Source organism: Mandrillus leucophaeus, unplaced genomic scaffold (assembly GCF_000951045.1).
Source record: "Mandrillus leucophaeus isolate KB7577 unplaced genomic scaffold, Mleu.le_1.0 Scaffold167, whole genome shotgun sequence".
NCBI lineage: Eukaryota > Metazoa > Chordata > Mammalia > Primates > Cercopithecidae > Mandrillus > Mandrillus leucophaeus.
The window spans coordinates 3817186-3837718 of record NW_012101665.1 but is presented as its reverse complement, the minus strand read 5'-3'; the positions used below and the strand labels follow the sequence as shown (position 1 = coordinate 3837718).

Here is a 20533-nt window from a genome sequence, read left to right as displayed (position 1 = left end):
TTGATAAACTAGAGCCAAGGTTTGATATTCTCTAAAGGGTGGTGGGTGAGATAGTGGGAAGGGAGTGGAGGTAGATCTGGAAGCCTGAGCCTGAATGTTAGACTTGCTCCTGCACATGCTCCTCTGCAGTCTTGAGCCACTCAACTGTTCTGGTTCACCTCATCAATTTAGGCATAGTAACTTCTACTCCATCTATGTTATACACGTGGAGATGAGATGTAACAAGATCAATGGCTTCAGTGTACTTTCATTCACCAAAGATAATATACACATGCTCTGTGTTAGGTGCCGGGTCCTAGCAGGAAGGAGGACTGCCTTGGTAGAACTTAGACTCTCATGTGAAGACAAACAATAAACAAGTAAACAATAAGGAATTACAAATCAGGGCAGGTGCTATAAATCAAGGAAACTATATATTGCATTTGGGGAGGGGTGCTTAAATAGGAAGATCATTAAGAGGAATCGATGTGTAAGCCAAGACTTAAAGGATGCTTGAGAACTGTGATGTGTAGTGTGTAATGTTAGTCCACGATTCTGATATCAAAAACCCTGGTGTGGATGTTTACACATGTATGAACATCAGAATCATCTGAGGCATAGCCTTCAAATTGCAGATTCATGGACCTTCCTCTGGCGGGGGTTGGGGGAGTCTTAATTTAGTAGGACTGTGGTCACGCTCTAGAATCTAGAATCTGCATTTTTTAAAAGCATCCAGATGATCCTGTTGATCTGTTAAGTTTGGAAACTATTGTCTTGGAGAAATCCTACTGAGAAGCAAGAGTTTCCTTTCAAAGGAATGACTATGGCTTAGTCTTCTTTAATTATGCTTCTCGTCTGCCATGCTTCGCTTCTTATACCAACCTCCATGATTTGGAAACTTCTGTGATCTAGGACCCTGAGCCTTCCCAACGCTGCTGTGGAACTTGTTCCCTTTTTCCCAGCAGGTGTACTATATGAAGAGAAACTTCTGGATGCTGTTAAGTGGGAGAAGGGGGCTGTATTTCTAGTGCATATTGGAATTCTGGTGTATACCATTGTATGTTGAGTTGACTGCTGTGGCCTGGTTTGGCAATCTAAGTGCTTTTTGTAATTTTATACCTGCAGGAAATATGTTTGGAATTCCATAAAAGTTGGCATGAAGAATTCTCACACCATAATTCATTGTATCTTTGCCCTCTGCCTAGTTTTAATATAACTTTAATATACTTTGTATACATATTCAATACATTTAATGAAATTGAGTGGTTTCAAATTGAGTGGTTCTTGAGTGAAACTAGAAATAGCTCTTATCTTGGGATCATAAGTTCTACTGAAGCCCATTTGAGCCTTGGGGAAAAGGAACCGAAGCTGCTTCCTCTCTTCTGTCTCCCTCCTGGGGGATTTCAGGGGAGCCAGTAGCAATTTATTTGAGAACATTAGAGTAGCCATTGGGATTTACCCATGAGAGTTTTTTGGTTTGTTTAGAACCAAGTTATGTTTTAAAAAGGTTGGTTGCTAGTAGTCCAGTAGGCTAGTGGCTGGCAGGGTGTGGCTCATGTCAAACAATCTTTTGGAACACAGCCTGTCACCTTCTGCTTCAATGGAGAATGGCCTGAACAGTGATTCTTAGTTATCTCGGATGTGCACTCCATCGCTTTTTATGCTCAATCATTGCTGCCTATAGGACCACCCCAACCTGAATGATGACTGTCATTCTCTGATAAGAGGAAGGAGTTGACACCTGGCTTGTGAACATATTTATCTTAATAAAGCACAGGGAGTTGTTAGAGCTCACCCTCTTCTTTCATCCAGGAGAATCCAGAAGTGTCAAGGTTTCTCTGGCAGGAGCCTGGCCTGCAGGTTGGGTGAGAAACTCATGAATAGGACTCTGACATGTGTATTCACCTCTCCCTTGGAATGTCTCACTTTTATTTCAGCACAATTTCCGTGTTCACCTCGTAGGTGTAAGGTGGAGTGGGTAGCCTCCTGCTTGGTGTGCTATTAACCAAAACAGATAATCAACCACCTTCCCTTTGTTTTCCTTGGCATGCTGAAGAAGGCATACACAAATACTAATAAGAGCATCAGAGAAATAAATAAACTCAGAAAATACAAGAAACAGCTGGGCATGGTGGCTCATGCCTATAATCCCAGCACTTTGGGAGGTCGAGGCAGGTGGATCACCTGAGGTCAGGAGTTTGAGAACAGCCTGGGCAACATGGTGAAACCCCACCTCTACTAAAAATACAAAAATTAGCCAGAGGCATGGTGGCCCGTGCCTACAATTCTAGCTACTTGGGAGACTGAGGCAGGAGAATTGCTTGAACCCAGGAGGTGGAGGTTGCAGTGAGCTGAGATCATGCCACTGTACTACAGCCTGGGTGACAGAGTGAGTGAGACTCCTTCTCAAAAAACAACAATAAAAAACAAAAACAACAACAACAACAAAAAAGAAAATACAAAAAGCTTACAACTTTGGTAATTTTTAAGGTATAGATTTTGGATGTTAGCAAAAATGTCTTGCTTACAGGACTGATTTTATCTTATGCTCTTTCTTGAGAATTCTAATGTCTAGCCTCAGAGGACAGTGAAAAACTCACATATATCTAGTCAGACTTAATTGTTGCATGGTCTCTTGCTTGCTCCCACAAGGAAGGCAACTCTCTCCTAACCTTATTTTCCTGTAATTAGAATTCTTATTTTTCAACATTACTTCTTGGCTGCTCTTTGAGATTTCTTCCTTTCCTATCCCCTTCCCCAGTGGAGAGGTGAGGAAGGGAGTGTGGAACTCAAACTTTATTTTATTTTATTTTATTTTTATTATTTGCTCTGTCACCCAGGCTGAAGTGTAGTGGCATGATCATAGCTCACTGCAGCCTCAAACTCTGGGGCTCAAGTGACCCTCCAACTTCAGCCTAATTTTTCAATTTTGTAAAGACAGAATCTTGCTATGTTGCCCAGGTGGTCTTGAAATGCTGACCTAAGCAATTTTTCCACCTTGGTGTCCCAAAGTGTTGGGTTTACAGGTGTGAGGCACCACGCCCAGCCATACACTTTACTGAGCTTCAGAATCACCTGAAGGGCTTGTTCAAACCCAGACTGCTGGGCTCCACTCCAAGAAGGTAGAGGGAAGCTGAGAATTTGCATTTCTAAAAAGGGTCCAGGTGATGCTATGCTAATATCACTGGTTTGCTAACAAGACTTCATTTTTTTTTTTTTTTTGAAACAGAGTGCAGTGGCACGATCTCAGCTCACAAGCCATTTTCCTGCCTTAGCCTCCCAAGTAGCTGGGATTACAGGCACCCGGCACCATGCCCGGCTAATTTTTTTTTTTTCTGAGATACAGTCTTAGTTTGTCACCCAGGCTAGAGGGTAGTGACGTGGTCTTGGCTCACAGCAACCTCTGCCTCCCAGGTTTAAGTGATTCTCCTGCCTCAGCCTCCCAAGTAGTTGCGGTTACAAGTGTATGCCACCATGCTCAGATAATTTTTTGTATTTTTAGTAGACATGGGGTTTCACCATGTTGGCCAGGCTGATCTTGAACTCTTGACCTTAGATGATCAACCCACCTTGGCCTTCCAAAGTGCTAGGATTACAGGTGTGAGCTACTGCACCCGGCCAATTTTTTGTATTTTCAGTAGAGACAGGGTTTCACCATGTTTCCCAGGCTGGTCTGGGATTACAGGTGTGAGCCACTGTGCCCAGCCAATAATACTGTATGTTCTATAGAACATGAAGCTCACAGGCTTCATTGATTGGTTCATTAATTAATTCATTCAACAAATATTTTTCTCAGACAGAGCTGTGGGTGCTGGAGGTTACGCTGATGCACAAGATGAAGTTCTTGCCTCAGGGAGCCTCATGCTGGTGCAAGAGGCAAACATACATCATGCAATGTTTGTCTGGGATAAGGGCTATGAAGAAAAAGCAAACAAAGTAGGTCTCTTTGTAGGAGAGTGGTGGCCAGGGAGGATCTCTTCGAGGAGATGAGACCTCCAGGGAGAGGAGTGGCAGGGTAAAGGCCTGAGGTAGGAAAGTGTTTGGTGTGTTGGAGCCTCAGCAGGAAGAGGCTGGTCTTACTGGGAGTTGAGGCAGGGAGAGTGGTCAGAGCGGGCGGCAGAATGTTGGTAAGAGTCACACACAAAAATATTCCTGTGACCAGATACGTTTAGGAAATGTTCGTTTCAACAACATTAAAACTTTTTTTTTAGTTTTTTTTTTTTTTGAAACAGGGTCTTGCTCTGTTGCTCAGGCTATAGAGCAAGCTGTAGGTGCAATCCCAGCTCACTGCAGCCTTGACCTCCAGGGTTCAAGTGATCCTCCCACCTCCTCCTCCTGAGTAACTGGGACTGCAGGCATGCGCCACCAGCCTGGCTAATTCTGTTCATTATTTTTGTAGAGATGAGGTCTCACTATGTTGCCCAGGCTAGTCTTGAACTCCTGGACTCAAGCAATCCTCCCACCTCGGCCTCCCAAAGTGCTGGGATTATAGGTGTGAGCCACTGCACCTGGCTGACATTAAATGTTTTTCTTTATTGAAGAATTTTCCTAAGGTTTTTATTGTGCTGATCCCCATTATTAATCTCCAGGAGAAGGATAAGGTATTTTTTTCTCAAATTTACATGACCATGAAACTTTTACTCCCTCAATCACCTCGCAGACTGATGTTCTTTGAAACGCATTTGGGAAATCTTGATCTAGCAACTCCTACTCTCTCATTTTCCAACTGGGAAAACTGAGGAGCAGAGAAATGAAATAGCCTGTTCCAAATAATAAAGCTTGAGGTGACATGAGGCGGTGGAAGGAACACTGAGTTTGGGGGTGGAAGATGAGGTTTGAGACTTTGCTCTTGTATTTTGTGAATGTAGGACCTGGCGTCTGTTGCCTAAACTGGGTAGTTTCCTCAGCCAAAATGGGAGATTGCACTGTTTGCTCTCTGAGGATCCTGGAGTCACTCTGGGTGAGTGACTACTGATTTTTTTTGACTTGGGAGCCTTGTGTCAGTTAAGCCAAAGGAAAAGCACTGGGAGATTCACATAAATACATTCATCAAATACCACCATCTAGGTTATTTTTGCTTTCAAATGAATATACTTCCCAGACAAGTAATTAAAATAAAATCTGTCAGAGGATGTAAAACTCTAAATCATAAAATGTTGGTTAAAAAAAAAGAAGCAATGGAGAAAGACTAAGATCTATGGTAATGTACTTTGCTGTAAAATATTTTACCATTGATTTCCATTTTTATGAAATTCATAGTTGATTTGAATACAAACAGTAAATCTCACAACACATGAAATCTATCTTTTTCTTGTTTGCTTTCCAAGGAATTGTTGAGGAAATAATTAGGAAAAAAAAGACTCTTGGATTTTAGTTTTTTACTAGCTATACGAGTTACTTTGGATTGATTTTTCTTTATCTATAGGAGGGATCCAAATATTCCTTAAGGTCTTTTCAGCTCTACTAATTTAAGATATCTATATTTGACAACTTTTGCCTTGAAGGGATGTTAGCAATAGAATCTTGGTCAAGGTGTGACAGGGACCTGAGGGTTCTGAGGACTTAGGATGTGAGCTGTGTATAGGTAAGGTAAAGTCATGGTAAATAATTGTGTTAAAGAGAAGACGCCAGTTGGGAGCTCTTTGGTGAGATTTTCCTAAGGAATTCTGCTGTTCCTATAGAGCAACAAAGTTTGGGCATTGTTTAAAGAAAGAATGAAGGTGTATACGTTCCATTATTATCTATTCACAAGTGTGGGTTCTCCTCATTCTGGGCCCAGGGTAGGAATGTACTTTCTGGCCCCCTTGGGGTTGGATGGGGCCATGTAACAAATTCTAGACAAACAGTCCCATGTAGTTCTGCAAGGGATATACCCAGGCCAGAACACTTAACTGCTACGGGAACACCCTTTTCCTCTGTCACAGGGGTGGCAACATTCTGGTGTCATCTGCCTGGGTTCTGGAATCAGAAGTCATGGAGCAGATATCCCAGATGACCCTTGAATGGATTATGAATTGTGACCAAGGAATAAACCTTCATGATTATAAACCCTAAGATATTTAAGCCTGCTTCTTACTGCAGTGTAATGTAGCCTATGCTGACTACTGGATTCAATAAGTTGAGAAATCCCAATGAATCAAAGGGAGAGCAGCCATCTAGTAAATAAATATATTAAAGAAAAGATGCCAGTTGGTAGCCCTTTGGTGAGATTTTCCCTAGGAATTATGCTGTTCATATAGACTAGCAAAGTTTAGAGACTTGGCTAAAGAATGAATGAATGACTGTGTCCCATTGTTATCTGTTCAAACTGGTATAAGCTATAAAGCATATCATGCAAGAGGCAGTATGCTAGTTTGGGCAGGCCTCTCCTCCTCCTTCTCCTGGGAGGTCAAGGCTGTAGTGATCTGTGATTGTGCTACTGCATTCCAACCTGAGTGACAGAGCAAGACCTTGTCTCAAAACAAAAACAAAAACAAAAACAAAAAGTCAAGCATTTGAATTTTCAGAATGTAAAATACCAAGGCTTTTCCAAATCAGATAAATCAGGAATGTTCACCTTTACATCCAAAAAAGAAAGAAGAAAAAAGTTCAAATAGAAGTTCGGCAGAATAATATAAAACGTTAAATAGGTGACCAAAATTCAAATTATCAACAGATAGCTCAATTTGATGGATCTTTCAGTAAACTTTAGTTTGAAACAACAAAAAATACCATTTACCAAAACATGAAAAATATTTTCAGGAAATTATTATCTAATTTGAAAAATAAAAAATGGAGTCCATGGCAAATAAGAAAAATACAAAAAAGGAAATCAACCTTTGATATGGTTTGGCTGTGTCCCCACCCAAATCTCATCTTAAATTGTAGTTCCCATAATCCCCACACGTTGTGGGAAGGACCTGGTGGGAGGTAATTGAACCATTGGTTATCCTCATGCTGTTCTTGTGATAGTGAGTTCTCATGAAAGTTGATGGTTTTATAAGGGGCTTTCCCCCCTTTTGCTCAGTACCTCTCTTTGCTGTTGCCGTGTGAAGAAGGACATTTTTGCTTCCCCTTCTGTCATGATTGTAAGTTTCTTGAGACCTCCCCTGCCATGCTGAACTGTGAGTTAATCAAACCCTTTTCCTTTATAAATTACTCAGTCTCAGGTAAGTTCTTATAACAGTGGGAGAATGGATTAATACAACCTTTATAGGAATCAAGAGAATATTACGGACAGTTAAAAACGTCTTAAATCAATAGCGTATCCTGCATTATTGTGTGTAGAAAACTATAATTAATGTGATGTAGTTTTTGTTAGTTACATAATCTAAAAGTATGAAAAAGAATTTGATTATATCTCTAAAAAGACCACAGAGTTGTTATTGAAATACACACTTCTTGAGACAGTGGGCAAAGTTCCCATTTGTGGGATATTTCTTTTTATTTGTGGGAAGTATCTTCTTCTTTTCATACGGTGAAATGAAGAAAAACTGTACTAGATGAGAAATCTTTTTCTCTAAAGTAAACTTCTTAAATACCTCCAATAATATAATACTTGTAAAATATAAATTTTCAAAACTCACACTTGAAACAGGTTATTATTAAAAAAACACACTGCTTGGCAGTGTTTTTTCAAAAGTTAAACTATTTAAACCGCCACACTGTGCTTAAATCATATTTCAAACTTTTATACTTAGTGCTTTTATGTTCTGAATGTAGACTCTCAATCTAATGACAGTATAGTCTGAGCCCTGCAATATGTATACAAGCAAGTAACATTTCACTTCAAACCAAAAGAAATGATTAATCTTCTATTTTTGTCAAAATCATAATATTAAGATAACTATAAAAATTAGTATTTATCCATGGCCAATTTATGGTATTCTATGGAAAACCTTTCTTTATTCCTTCTTTACTTTCAGCTTCCTCTTTGGAAACTTCTTCATCCACCTTTTATTCCTCCTCCACGTTGTTAAAAGATTGAGAAGATTCTGGTAATAATTTTTTGGGCTGGTGCTATGGCTTGGATCTGTGTCCCCGCCCAACTCTCATGTCAAATTGTAATCCCTAGTGTTGGAGGTGGAGCTTGGTGGGAGGTGATTAAATCATGGGGGTGGCCACTCATGGATGATTTAACACCATCCACTCTGTGGTGTTCTTGTGATAGTGAGTGGGTGAGTTATCATGAGATCTGGTTATTTAAAAGTGTGTAGCACCTCTTCCCTCTCTCTCTTCCTCTCGCGTCGGCCATGTGAAGTTCCAGCTTCCCCTTTGCCTTTGCCTGTATTGTAACTTTCCTGAGGCCTTCTCAGAAGCCAAGCAGAAGCCATCATGCTTCCTGTACAGCCTGTAGAACCATGAACCAATTAAACCTCTTTTCTTTATAAATTATCCAGTTGCAGGTATTTCTCTAGAGCAGTACAAGAAAGGACTAATACAGAAAATTGGTACTGAGGAGTGGGGCATTCCCATACAGATACCTGAAAATGTAGAAGTGACTTTAGACCTGGGTAATAGGTAGAGGTTGAAAGAGTGTGGAAGGCTCAGAAGAAGACAGGAAGATAATGGAAAGTTTGGAACTTCCTAGAGACTTGTTAAATGGTTGTGACCAAAATGCCAATAGTGGTATGTACAATAAAGTCCAGGCTGATGAGGTCTCAGATGGAGATAAGGAACAGATTAGAAACTAGAGGTCACTTTTGCTATGTGTTAGCAAAGAGTCTGGCTACATTGTGCCTCTGCTCTAGGAATCTGTGGAACTTTGAACTTGAGAGAGATGATTTAGGGTATCTAGTGGAAGTCATTTCTAATCAGCAAAGTGTTCAAGATATGGCCTGGCTGCTTCTAACATTTTATGCTTATATGTGTGTGCAAAAAAATGACCTGAAACTTGTGTGTGTGTGTGTGTGTGTGTGTATATATATATATATATAAAATGTTTCAGACAGAATATTGCTTTGTTCCCCAGGTTGGAGTGCAGTGACATGATCATGGCTCACTGTAGACCTCTGCCTCCCAGGCTCAGGTGATTCTCCCACCACAGCCTCCTGAGTAGATGGGTTTGTAGTCATACACCACCATGCCTGGCTAATTTTCTTGTATTTTTAGTAGAGGCAGGGTCTTACTGTGTTGCTCAGGCTGGTCTCAAACTCCTGGTTTCCAGTGAGCCTCCTGCCTCAGCCTACCAAAATGCTGTGATTACGGGTGTGAGCCACTGCACCCAGCCCTGGAATTTATATTTAAAAAGGAAGCAGAACATAAAAGTTTGGTAAACTTGCAGCCTGGCCATGTGGTAGAAAAAAAAAAACCCTCATTTTCTGGGAAGGTATTCAGTCAGGATGGATAAATTTGCATAGTTAAAAGTAAGACAAATATTAATAGATAAGACAATGGGAAGAAGGCCTTGAAGGCACTTCAGAGGCCTTCATGACAACTCCTCCCATCATAGGCCCAGAGGCCTAGAAGGGAAGAGTGATTTCATGGGCCAGACCCAGGGCCCCCTGCCCTGCACAATCTTGGGACACTACTTTTCACATGCCAGCTGCTCCAACTTCAGCCATGGCTCAAAAGATCCCAGGTACAGTTTGGGCCGATGCTTCAGAGGGTGTAAGCTATAAGCCTTGGAGGCTTCCATGCAGTGTTAACCCTGTTGGTGCACAGAGCACAAGAGCTGAGGCTTGGGAGCCTCTACCTAGATTTCAGAGGATGTATGGTAAAGCCTGAATGTCCAGATGGAAGCCTGCTGCAGGGTTGGAGCCCTCATGGAGACTGTTTACTAGGGCAGTGCAGAGGAGAAATGTGGGATTGGAGTCCCTACATGAAGTCCCCATTGGGGCACTGCCTACTGGAGCTGTGAGAAGAGGGCCACCATCCTCCAGACCCCAGAATGGTGGATCCACTGTCATCTTGCACCCTCAGCCTGGAAAAGCCACAGGCACTCAATGCCAGTCCAAGAGAGCAGCTTTGGGGACTGAACACTTTAAAGTTACAGGGCAGAGCTGCCCACGGCCTTTGGAGCCCACCCATTGCATCAGAGTGCCTTGGATGTGGGACATGGAGTCAAAGGAGATTCTTTTGAAGCTTATGATTTAACGACTGCCCTGTTGGATTTTGGACTTGTTGGACTTATAAAGGGTCTGAAGCCCCTTTTACTGAATGTATCTCTTTTGGAATGGGAGTATTTACCCAATTCCTGTACCCTATTGTGTCTTGGAAGTTACTGACTTGTTTTTGATTTTACAGGCTCATAGACCAAAGGGACTTGCCTTGTCTCAGATGAGACTTTGGATTTTGGACTTTTGAGTTAATGCTGAAATAAGTTAAGACTTTGAGGGGACTGTTGGAAAGGGATAATTATATTTTGCAATGTGAGAAGGATGTGAGATTTGGGAAGGGCCAGAGGTTGAGTGATATGGCTTGGATCTGTGTCCTCACCCAAATCTCATGCCGAATTGTAATCCCCAATGTTGGAGGTGGGGCCTGGTGGGAAGTAATCGGATCACAGGGGTTGTCCCTCATGAATGGTTTAGCATCATCCCCTTAGTGCTGTTCTCATGATAGAGAGTGAGTCAGTTATTGTGAGATTTGGTTGTTTAAAAGTGTGTAGCACCTCTTCCCTCTCTCTCTTCCTCCTGCTCGGGCTATGTGAAGAACCAACTTCCCCCTTGCCTTTTGCCATAATGGTAAGCTTCCTGAGGCCTCCCCCAAAGTTGAGCAGAAGCTGTCATGCTTCCTGTACAGCCTGCAGAACCGTGAGCCACTTAAGCCTCTTCTCTTTATAAATTACCCAGTCTCAGATATTTCTTTAGAGCAGTGCAAGAATGAACTAATATAACAAGTATGGCTGCAGTCTATGCCTTTTTGAAGGACAAAGGCAATATGCCACAAATATCAGAAAGAGTCCTAAAAATGGCCCTGAAAGCAGAATTGCTAAAGCAAAAACTGTATACAATTTCCAAACCAGTAATCTAAAGTCTTCAGTAAAATAGCATGGCAAATCCTGATCCACATAGAGTGCTGAGAGTGCTGACATACTGCTCATCAGAAAAGAACCTGAACCAAACCATGATGGAATTGGTTCAATACTCTTCCACTCTTCATCACCTATAAAGTTTCTGAAGTCCTTCTTAGTCCTTGGACCCTGATGGTGTCTAAATTCACCATCTTTACAATGATACATAGTAGGAGAGCAGTTATGATGAACTGTCTACTCAGTCCTGGCTGCCCTGTGACATCTACTTTTGCTACATTAACCTGAAGAACTTCTCCCCATTCAACAAAACTTTCCCATTCTGGTGGAAGCTTTTGACAAGCGGGGTACCACAGGGCACAAAATTCTATCATCCAATCTCCTTCCAGCAACTGTCTTCAGTTCTCATCCATGATAATGCATAAATCTCTCTGCCACCTCTTCTGTTTCTTTCCATGTCCTCCAAAGCAATAGCACCAAGACTGCCAGGGAAACCATGACTCCCAGAGGGTGCCATGTCTGCTGCTTGCCCACCTCACAACAAGTGAGGCAGCCTCAGCAGACTTGATCTCTCTGGGCCCTGGTTTCTCCATCTGCTTAAAGGGATAGTAATATTATCTAGCTCATAGAACTGTTGCAAAGAATAACTGTTAATATGTGTCAAGACCTTAGACTAATGTTTGGAATGTAATAGGCAGTCAATAAATCTTAGCCATTCTTCTCTCTCCTCTACTCCCCTTCCCTCTCATTTTTAAAAATTTTATTTATTTATTTATTTATTCATTTATTTAGAGACAGAGTCTCACTCTGTCACCCAGGCTGGAGTGCAGTGGGGCGATCTCAGCTCACTGCAACCTCTGCCTCCTGGGTTCAAGTGATTCTCATGCTTCAGTCTCCCGAGTAGCTGGAATTACAGGCGCATGCCACCATACCCAGCGAATTTTTGTATTTTTAGTAGAGAGAGGTTTTGCAATGCTGGCCAGGCTGGTCTCAAACTCCTGACCTCAAGAGGATAGGCCAAGGCTGATCCATCTGCCTCAGCCTTCCAAAGTGTTGCGATTATAGGCGTGAGCCCCCATGTCGGCTCTATTATTTTTATTGACATGGGAAAAAAAGGTCTCAAAGGATAGACATCTGTGAAAGTAGCCATCTCTGGGTAGTAGGATTCTGAATGACTTTTATTTCTTTGGATTTTTTTTTTGATACCAAATTTGTGTGCACTGAACTTAAGTTACTTTATAGTTAGGAAAAAAATATTATTTAAAAACAGTATATTGGCTGGGCACAATGGCTCACGCCTGTGATCCCAGAACTTTGGGAGGCCGAGGCAGGTGGATCACTTGAGGTCAGGAGTTTGAGACCAGCCTGGCCAGTATGGTGAAACCCCGTTTCTACTAAAAACACAAAAAAAGTGCCTGGGTGTGGTGGTGCATGCCTGTAGTCCCAGATACTTGGGAGGCTGAGGCAGGAAAATCGCTTGAACCCAGGAGGCAGAGGCTGCAGTGAGCCAAGATCATGCCGCTGCACTCCATCCAGCCTGGGCAGAGAGCGAGATTCCATCTCAACAACAACAACAACAGCAACAAAACAAAACAAAACAAAAATCCCCCCAAAACCCCAAAAAACAGTATATTTACTACGATTTTTTTTCCAAAGAGTGTATACCACTCACTACATTAAGTCCTATGATTAGTGCTTTTAACTCAGTTTTATGACCTACTTCCATTAGCTTTCACCCTCTTCGAAATGTCTTCCATCTTGACTTTTTAATTTCATTAATGATTTTTTTTTTCCCCTTGGCCACCTGTTGTTGAGACCAGTGAATCTCCTGGTCTCTAATAACTTATCAAGTCTTATGAATCTTTTCTCCTAAACCTCTCACACTACTGTCCACTGTCCCAACCTACTTCTGATCCTTACCACTTCATGTCTGGACTATTGGGTTTTTCTTATCCATCGACTTCCTTTTAATTCTTGCATAGTAAAGCCAGACAAATGCTCTTAAAATACCACCTTATATCATTCGTTTGCTCAAACACTAGCAGAGGCTCCTTACATTCCCCATTGCCGAGGATAAAATCCAATTTTCTGGCTCGACATTGAAAGCTGTCCACATTACTCAATCTCTGCTATCTCAAATAATTCACCACTTACCTTATTTATGGTCTTTTCCTACCATACTTCTGTACAGTAGCACTTTTGCCCTCCTGCTTCCTTTATGTCCAAATTTTACTTGTCCTTCAAGATCTTCCTTTAATATACACTCGTCTGAAATGTTCATTTTTTTTTCTTTGTAAATTGCAATAGCCCTGCTCTGTTTGGCCGTTAATCACAGACTGACTTGAGATTTTCTTATGCTGAAATGTTGTTAATCTATATCGTTTAACATTTCTGTTGTCTGTTTCTTCTCTCCAACTAAATTATACTATTTCTAAGGGTGTTTACATTTTCTAACACCCCAGTGCTTTACAGAAGAAGATGGGTAATAGCTAGAATATTGACAGATGAATTAATATATCTAATATTTGATAAAAATAGATGCTAGAATAAAAATACTTCATTTTATTTAAAAGCAAAGACAGAATTTTGACTTGGATCTTTTCCTTGTTGACTTTGTTTTGACTTTACTATTTATAATGTTGTTTATCCTGATAGTCTGAGCTTCTTTTAATGGTCAGATCAATATTTGCTTGACTATCTCCCAAAGCAAGCTTTCTGTAATTCACTTATTAGAGAAGGTCTTTAAATTCTCGGGTATAGGATTTTAAAGATGAAATAAAACTCCAATTAGTAAAATCCTAGTTTCAGAGCAAATGCTTCTGTTGTTAATGACCTGGATGCTGTCCCACTGGACTCTGGGCTCTTTGAGGGAAGTTACTATTTCTCAGTCGTGTCCATGATCTCAGTACCTAACATAGTCTCTGCCACAAGGTGTGAACTTGCTGTGTCAAATGAAAACTGCAGAGCAGCACTGCAGACTTGGAAGGAGGGAAACATTACATCTCAGATAAATTTAAATGTATTAAATATTTGTCATGAATTTAATATTTTTCTTCTAAACAAACAAAGCACAATTTTTAATGACTGTAATTTAACGATATAGTATCCCTCCCTCAAATCTCTTATCTCCTGACTCAGTACATCCATGTCTTGGATTTACAGTGTCTACTCATTTGCTCGTGATTGCTGCCATTCTGGTTTTGCAGAGGTTTCACGTTTCTCTGTCCCTGCAGAGTGATCATGCTGAGATGGCTCTGTGCGTGTTCTTGCCCCCAGTTTCTGCGCCTTTGAAATATACCCTAGAACACTCAGGTGGTGGGTGGTGATGGGAGCTCAGCTAGCCAAGAATGAGGGAGCAAGGGGATGTGATCAGAGGACCTTTAGGGTGCGGGAACAGAGGAAGCCTCAGTTCTGCACCCTCTGACAGCCAGCAGAATGGGGAAATTCCAGGCCTTTATTCTTTTCCCTCCTCCCTCCCTTCCTTTCTCTCCTCCTCCCTCCATTCCTCCCTCCCTTCCTTCCTCCCTTCCTTCTTTCTATGTAATTAACATTGGAAGGGAATATGCTGTTTGTACAATGGCAGTCCTGGCAACAGCTCTCTGTTCTCTTCAAATCCCCTGAAGTCATGATGTGCCTCTGGCCTTTGTTCTTTCCGGTTCTACTCACCCAGCTGTTGCTCAGTCTTCCTGGGCTGCAGTCTGTTTATGATGCCCTCAGAATGTCAGCAGGCTCCCTTCACCAATCCCATGTGACTGCTGATCTTCACCTTCACTGCCCTTTTTTCTTTTTGCTTTTAGTTTATACTGCTCTTGTTTATTGTAGTTTAAAGCTGCATATTATTTTGATGTGTGCATGTATCATAGTTTCTTTCCTCTATTTATTTTTATTTTAGAGATAGAGTCTCATTAGATTGCCTAGGCTGTAATGCCGTGGCTATTCACAGGCACAGGCACAGCTCACTGAAGGCTCACACTCCTGGGCTCAAGTGAGTCTCCCAGCTCAGCCTCCCAAGTAGCTGGGACTACACGTGTGTGCCACCACACCTGGCTCTCTTTCCTCAATTTTAATAGTTAAAATTTGTTAAGAATATTAGGTCTTTATGTGAGATAAATGTTACAAATATGTTTCTCCCACTTTTTTAGTATTTATTATTACATTTTTTAATGTTTAATTTTTGTGGATACATAGTAGGTATATATATCTGTGGGGTACGTGAGATGCTTTGGTACAGGCATGCAGTGTGAAATAAGCACATCATGGAGAATGGAGTATTCATCTCCTTATTTATCCTTTGAGTTACAAACACTCCAGTTACATTTTTCTTTCTTTCTTTTTTTTTTTTTGAGATTGAGTCTTGCTCTGTCACCCAGGCTGGAGTGCAGTGGCATGATCTCGGCTCACTGCAACCTTGCCTCCTGGGTTCAAGTGATTCTTCTGCCTCAGCCTCCTGAGTAGCTGGGATTACAGGCATCTGCCACCATGCGCAGCTAATTTTTGTATTTTTGGTAGAGACGGGGTTTCACCATATTGTCCAGGCTGGTCGCGAACTCCTGACCTTGTGATCTGCCCTCCTCGGCCTCCCAAAGTGCTGAGATTACAGGCGTGAGCCACCACACCTGGCCCAATTACACTCTTTTAGTTATTTTAAAATTTACAATTAAGTTATTATTGACTATAGTCACCCTGTTGCACTATCAATATTTTTATTATTTTAAAATAAACTTTATTGTATGTATTTGAGGTTTGCAACATCTTGTGGGATACATATATTAATAGATAGTAGAAAGGTTACGGTAGTGAAGGAGATGAACATATCTATCATCTCAGAAAGTTAATTCTTTGTGATAAGACAGCAGCTAAAATCCACTTATTTAACAAAAAACCCGGATATACAATATAATTTTATTAACTTTAGTTCTCAGGCTGTACGATAGATGTCTAAACTTGTTCATCACATGCATCTGCTATTTTGAATTCTTTGACCTACATTTCCCATTCCCTGACCACTCCCCCACCCAGCAGGTGGTAACCACTGTTTCATTCTCTTTCTGTGTATTTGAGCTCTTTTTATGATTCCACATAGAAGACTCTTAGTGTCTTTGACCACTTACTTGATGATGCCTCAAGAGAGATAAAACCTCTTGCCTTTCAATGTTCGGGTTGATTCTCCTAGGTTTTAACTTTTGTCACACATCCAGCACTCTTACTTGCATACTGATTTTTGAGACAGTATGGGTCAAAATTGTTTACAAAACACAAAATACATGGACAAAAGAGAAACCAACAATATGGAGACATATTAGCTTTGGTAGATTGGCTGAAGGTGATGGTGCTCTATAGTAGCTAAGGCCCATTAGCCAAGAGGCACAGTGTTGTGTCCTGGGCCAGTTTTACTGCTTGAGAATGCATTCTGTTTCTTGGGGAATGAACACACACACAATACTGAAACAGATGACTGTGTGTGTGGTAATAAATACATATGTTTGGGGATATTTCAGAGACAGATAGTATTTAGATGAATCAGCACAGGGTGTGGTATCCTTAAGCACAGTAGACATGGATTCCAGAATCATGCCAAATTACTGGCATTCAAATCTTTTAGGTTTGGCTTCTGAAGGAACTCAACCTAAGACATTTGCAATAGCAAAGACTTTCATATTTGTGAGAAGATAATTTTAGATTATACTAAGACTATAAATTTAGTTGGGATGCTTTCCTTGTTCCTTAATTAAGGTACACAGTAGGGAAGCATCTTAAAGAATAAAATGCTAATGCATTATATTGTTATAGTATCTAATTCATTGTTTGAACAAGATGAACATTAAAAATGATAATTATATGTATAATCAGTTTATACCGAGGTTGTTAGAGTGAATTGTTTACTGGAGATATGAGGGGTGATTATCATATCACTGTAGCCTCATATACTATGATGTTAGTAATTCTTAGAGTAATAAGTTTATAAAACCTCCACAAGATGTAATCTGGGCGAGGAGTTTGCAAGCTGAGTTGGCATGATTTGGATGAGTCCGAATCCAAATTAATAAGTTAAATGTAGAATACACAGCTAGGAAGACTGAGGGCCACTTGAGCTGCGTATGGGGATGGTGGGCTAAGATAAGTAATGAGATTTTCATAGGTCTCAGTATACAAGTCCTAGACTCAGCAGATTACCATACAGTTCCGTACTAACACCTTGAGCTCTTGTACAGTCTTTTATTTTTTTTTTAAATCAATTTTTCCCCTATAATGGTAGAGTAAACATAAATTTCATACTTATGGGATAAGCATACTTCACTAAAGGAAGCAAATCTCCTTAATGGGGTAATTGTTAGTGTGTAATTTTGGTTTGAGTTGCTGAACTAGTGAATAATCTCAGGGTTGCCTTCCTGAAATAATTTGAAATTGTGTGATTTTTTTCTTTTAAATCTACCTCTGGATTTGTTATGTAGGACTCTAATGAGATTAAAATCCTATAATCAAGAACAGAAATGTCATTCAAAATGAGAAAGCCAATAAAAGAACGGGCTAATAACAATATTCGGTTTGATTCATGATTTGGGAGAGGGGTTTAAAACATTTATATATCATGTGCCTTGTAAAAAGAGTGTTTTTAAGTCAGTTTGTGTAAAACAGTCTCTTGAAAGTAGTTTTGACCTCAAGGTTGTTGGGGAGTTTAAGGAGATCATGTATAGCTAGTGCCTGGCATCTGTTTGCGTATACCAGTTCTCATAATGATTTTCCACTGCTACTATTCCTCTGCTATTACTTCTATATTCAGCTAAAAGCTTTGAGATCCAATAGTTAGTTCACAACTCACGTGATGGCAAAGCCTAATCTGACCTGATTTGTGGCTATTTTCAAAATCATACTTAGTGTGAATACTCGTTCGTTTGTTGCAGAAATATTAGTGTGCTTGATTTTGGAATGCCATTCCAGACTGAGATGTTATGTAACATACAGCCTCAGGCACCATTTTACTTTTGTAAAATGTGAAAAAATCTTAATTCCAAGACACATCCAGCTTTAAGAGTTTAGGCTGAGGGATTGTGGACCTGAAGTCATGTTATCATCCAATCCGGGCAACCTTGATTAACTGCCATGGTGCATAAGCACATGCGGATGCTGATAACTAGGGCTGTCTGCAAAACTAACTGCTTCTTTTGGGTCAGTGGCCGGATACTATTAAATTGCAACGATCATGTGGCATAAAGAGAAAGTTATATATTTGAAGCATTTCCAATGGGGGAAAAGGAAAATGATATGTCAATTTAGGGCATGTACAGGTCTGAATCTTGATTGGTCAGAAATGTATGAGAAGTTGGAAAGAATAATGTTACTCTTTGTAAGAAGAGGTTGATGTGTCAGTGTTAGATGCCACGAGTTGAAAAGATGTAAGGCTCCTTCTGATTTCATCCTGTGGGTGATGATGTGGGACTCTGGCTGCATTCGTGGGGAAGGGATGAGGACAAGTCAGCAGGGGGCAGCTGCTCAGCTCTAGGTTACAAAGGGGTTCCCTTGCCTTCTGCCATGCAGACAGCTTTGCAAATTCAATCTACTAACATTTAAATGCATCTTCACTCTTTCTTCCAAAATTTTGGAATAGATCCTTAACTACTCCCTATTTTCTTAGACTGAATTGTCAAGGCTTTTACTTAATTTCTTTCAGGCTGTTTAAGTAATCAAAGTATTCATTAATTTAGAGCTTTCTCCAAATATTTGACATAGACATCATTTTCTTCAATTATCTACACAGTTCTACTTAAGATAATTTTTTGAGGGATTCTAGATGACCAAATATGTACTTTACCTGTCCATTTTGTAGATTACTACAAAAACAACTATTAAGTTGTTGTTGTTGTGTGTGTGTGTGTGCACCCACATTTGCCAAATCATGAAAAGATCACTTTCCTGGGGAGAAAAAAATAAACGATTGTTTCTAAGGGTTCTTATTAATGAATAGTATTACCCAAACTCCATTAGATGAGCTGCAAAGATGCATTGCACTTGTGAAAATTTGGTACATCACATTAATTGTTGTAGCTTAAGCACTGAAGCCTGCTAGGGACGCTTATAATTATTTTTAAAATGCTCCTAGTATTTGTTTTTTTGTGCCTCAGCATATTTGCCTATTGGTGAAACTTCCTGGAAGTAGTTAAAAATTGAGGGATTGGATGGATCATGAGGTTTATAAGCTCATGATAAATCTGTATCATTGACAATAAGCTAAACAGTTGCCACGTATGAAATAATGTTACTTATTCAGGCCATCCCTGATATGAAATGCAGAGCTCTTAAAGAGAGTATGAGATAATTAGATACAACTAGAAGCAATTTTTGGTGATCACAGTTGACATTTTTATATACTAGTTTCTTTGGTATTTTTAGAAGTATATTAACTTCCCATTTTGAACTATTAAATATTACATAATAACCGTATCATCTGTAGGCAGGCCTCAGAATTAATGCTTTATAAATGATGAGGTTACTCCAGAAATGTCCTTGAGAATTCGATAAAATGTGTAAGTAAATTTAAAATTTCACATAGTGTATTTATGCAAACATCTCTATAATAACTTTGCTCTGAAAATTATAATAGCTTCTGTGACTATTCAGGATTCTCTATTTAAAAGATTAGGACTTGGTGTCGAGATTTCTTATGTATTATTTGACTGTTGCACATAATATCCTTCTGCTAGGAGAACAGCAATGGTGGTTTGATTTCTTTTAGATGGTTTGCTTTTGATATTTGTTGGGTTAAAGTGTGATTTCATTTGTGGCTGTATTTAAATTACATGGGAAACCATGTGGTGTAGAGTAGTATTTGGATTTCAAAGTCAGACAGACTTGGGCTTGAATCTACTGCTTACTAGTTTTGTGACTTGGGTGCATTCCTTACTATTTCAAAGATCAGACACCTTCTTCAAAGTGCAAAGTAACTAAACTTATCTTTCAGATAACTTGTTGGCAGGATTTACTATTATGTTTAAAAAGCACGCAGGAAGCACGTTATAAGTATTCATTCTCTTCTTCCTTTTCTGTCTCCTGAAGTCTGTAGTTATTGGAACCACTGTTAGGCATTTATCATAGAATAACTTATGTCAATAATTATATTTTTTACACCAATTTTATTCAGATATAATTTTAACGTACAATAAGATTTACTAAATTCAAGTATAGAATTTGGTTGCTTTGACAAATATCTATAGTCCTATATTTACCACTACTATCATGATAATGTTTCCATCACCCAAAATGTCTGCTTGTGCCATTATGCAATCTCCACCCCCTTCTTGCCCCCAAAACCATTTGAGATGCTCTCCAGCACTAGTTGTGTGAACATGTATTTTAATTTATCTTGGGTAATCTAAGAATGGAATTGCTGGGTCATATGGTAAATGCCTTTCTTTCTTTCTTTCTTTCTTTCTTTCTTTCTTTCTTTCTTTCTTTCTTTCTTTCTCTCTCTCTCTCTCTCTCTCTCTTTCTTTCTTTCTTTCTTTCTTTCTTTCTTTCTTTCTCTCTCTCTCTCTCTCTCTCTCTCTCTCTCTTTCTTTCTTTCTTTCTTTCTTTCTTTCTTTCTTTCTTTCTTTCTTTCTTTCTTTC

The 20533-nt window shown here is 39.9% G+C and overlaps 1 protein-coding gene and 1 pseudogene across 2 annotated transcripts in view; one reads left to right on the top strand and one right to left on the bottom strand.

The window, feature by feature from the left end:
- SLCO5A1 (solute carrier organic anion transporter family, member 5A1) overlaps window positions 1–20533 on the top strand; it is a 155424-nt gene that overhangs the window by 23927 nt on the left and 110964 nt on the right. The gene's annotated exons all lie outside the window — the stretch shown is intronic.
- Window positions 7846–11447, bottom strand: LOC105537015 (annotated as a pseudogene).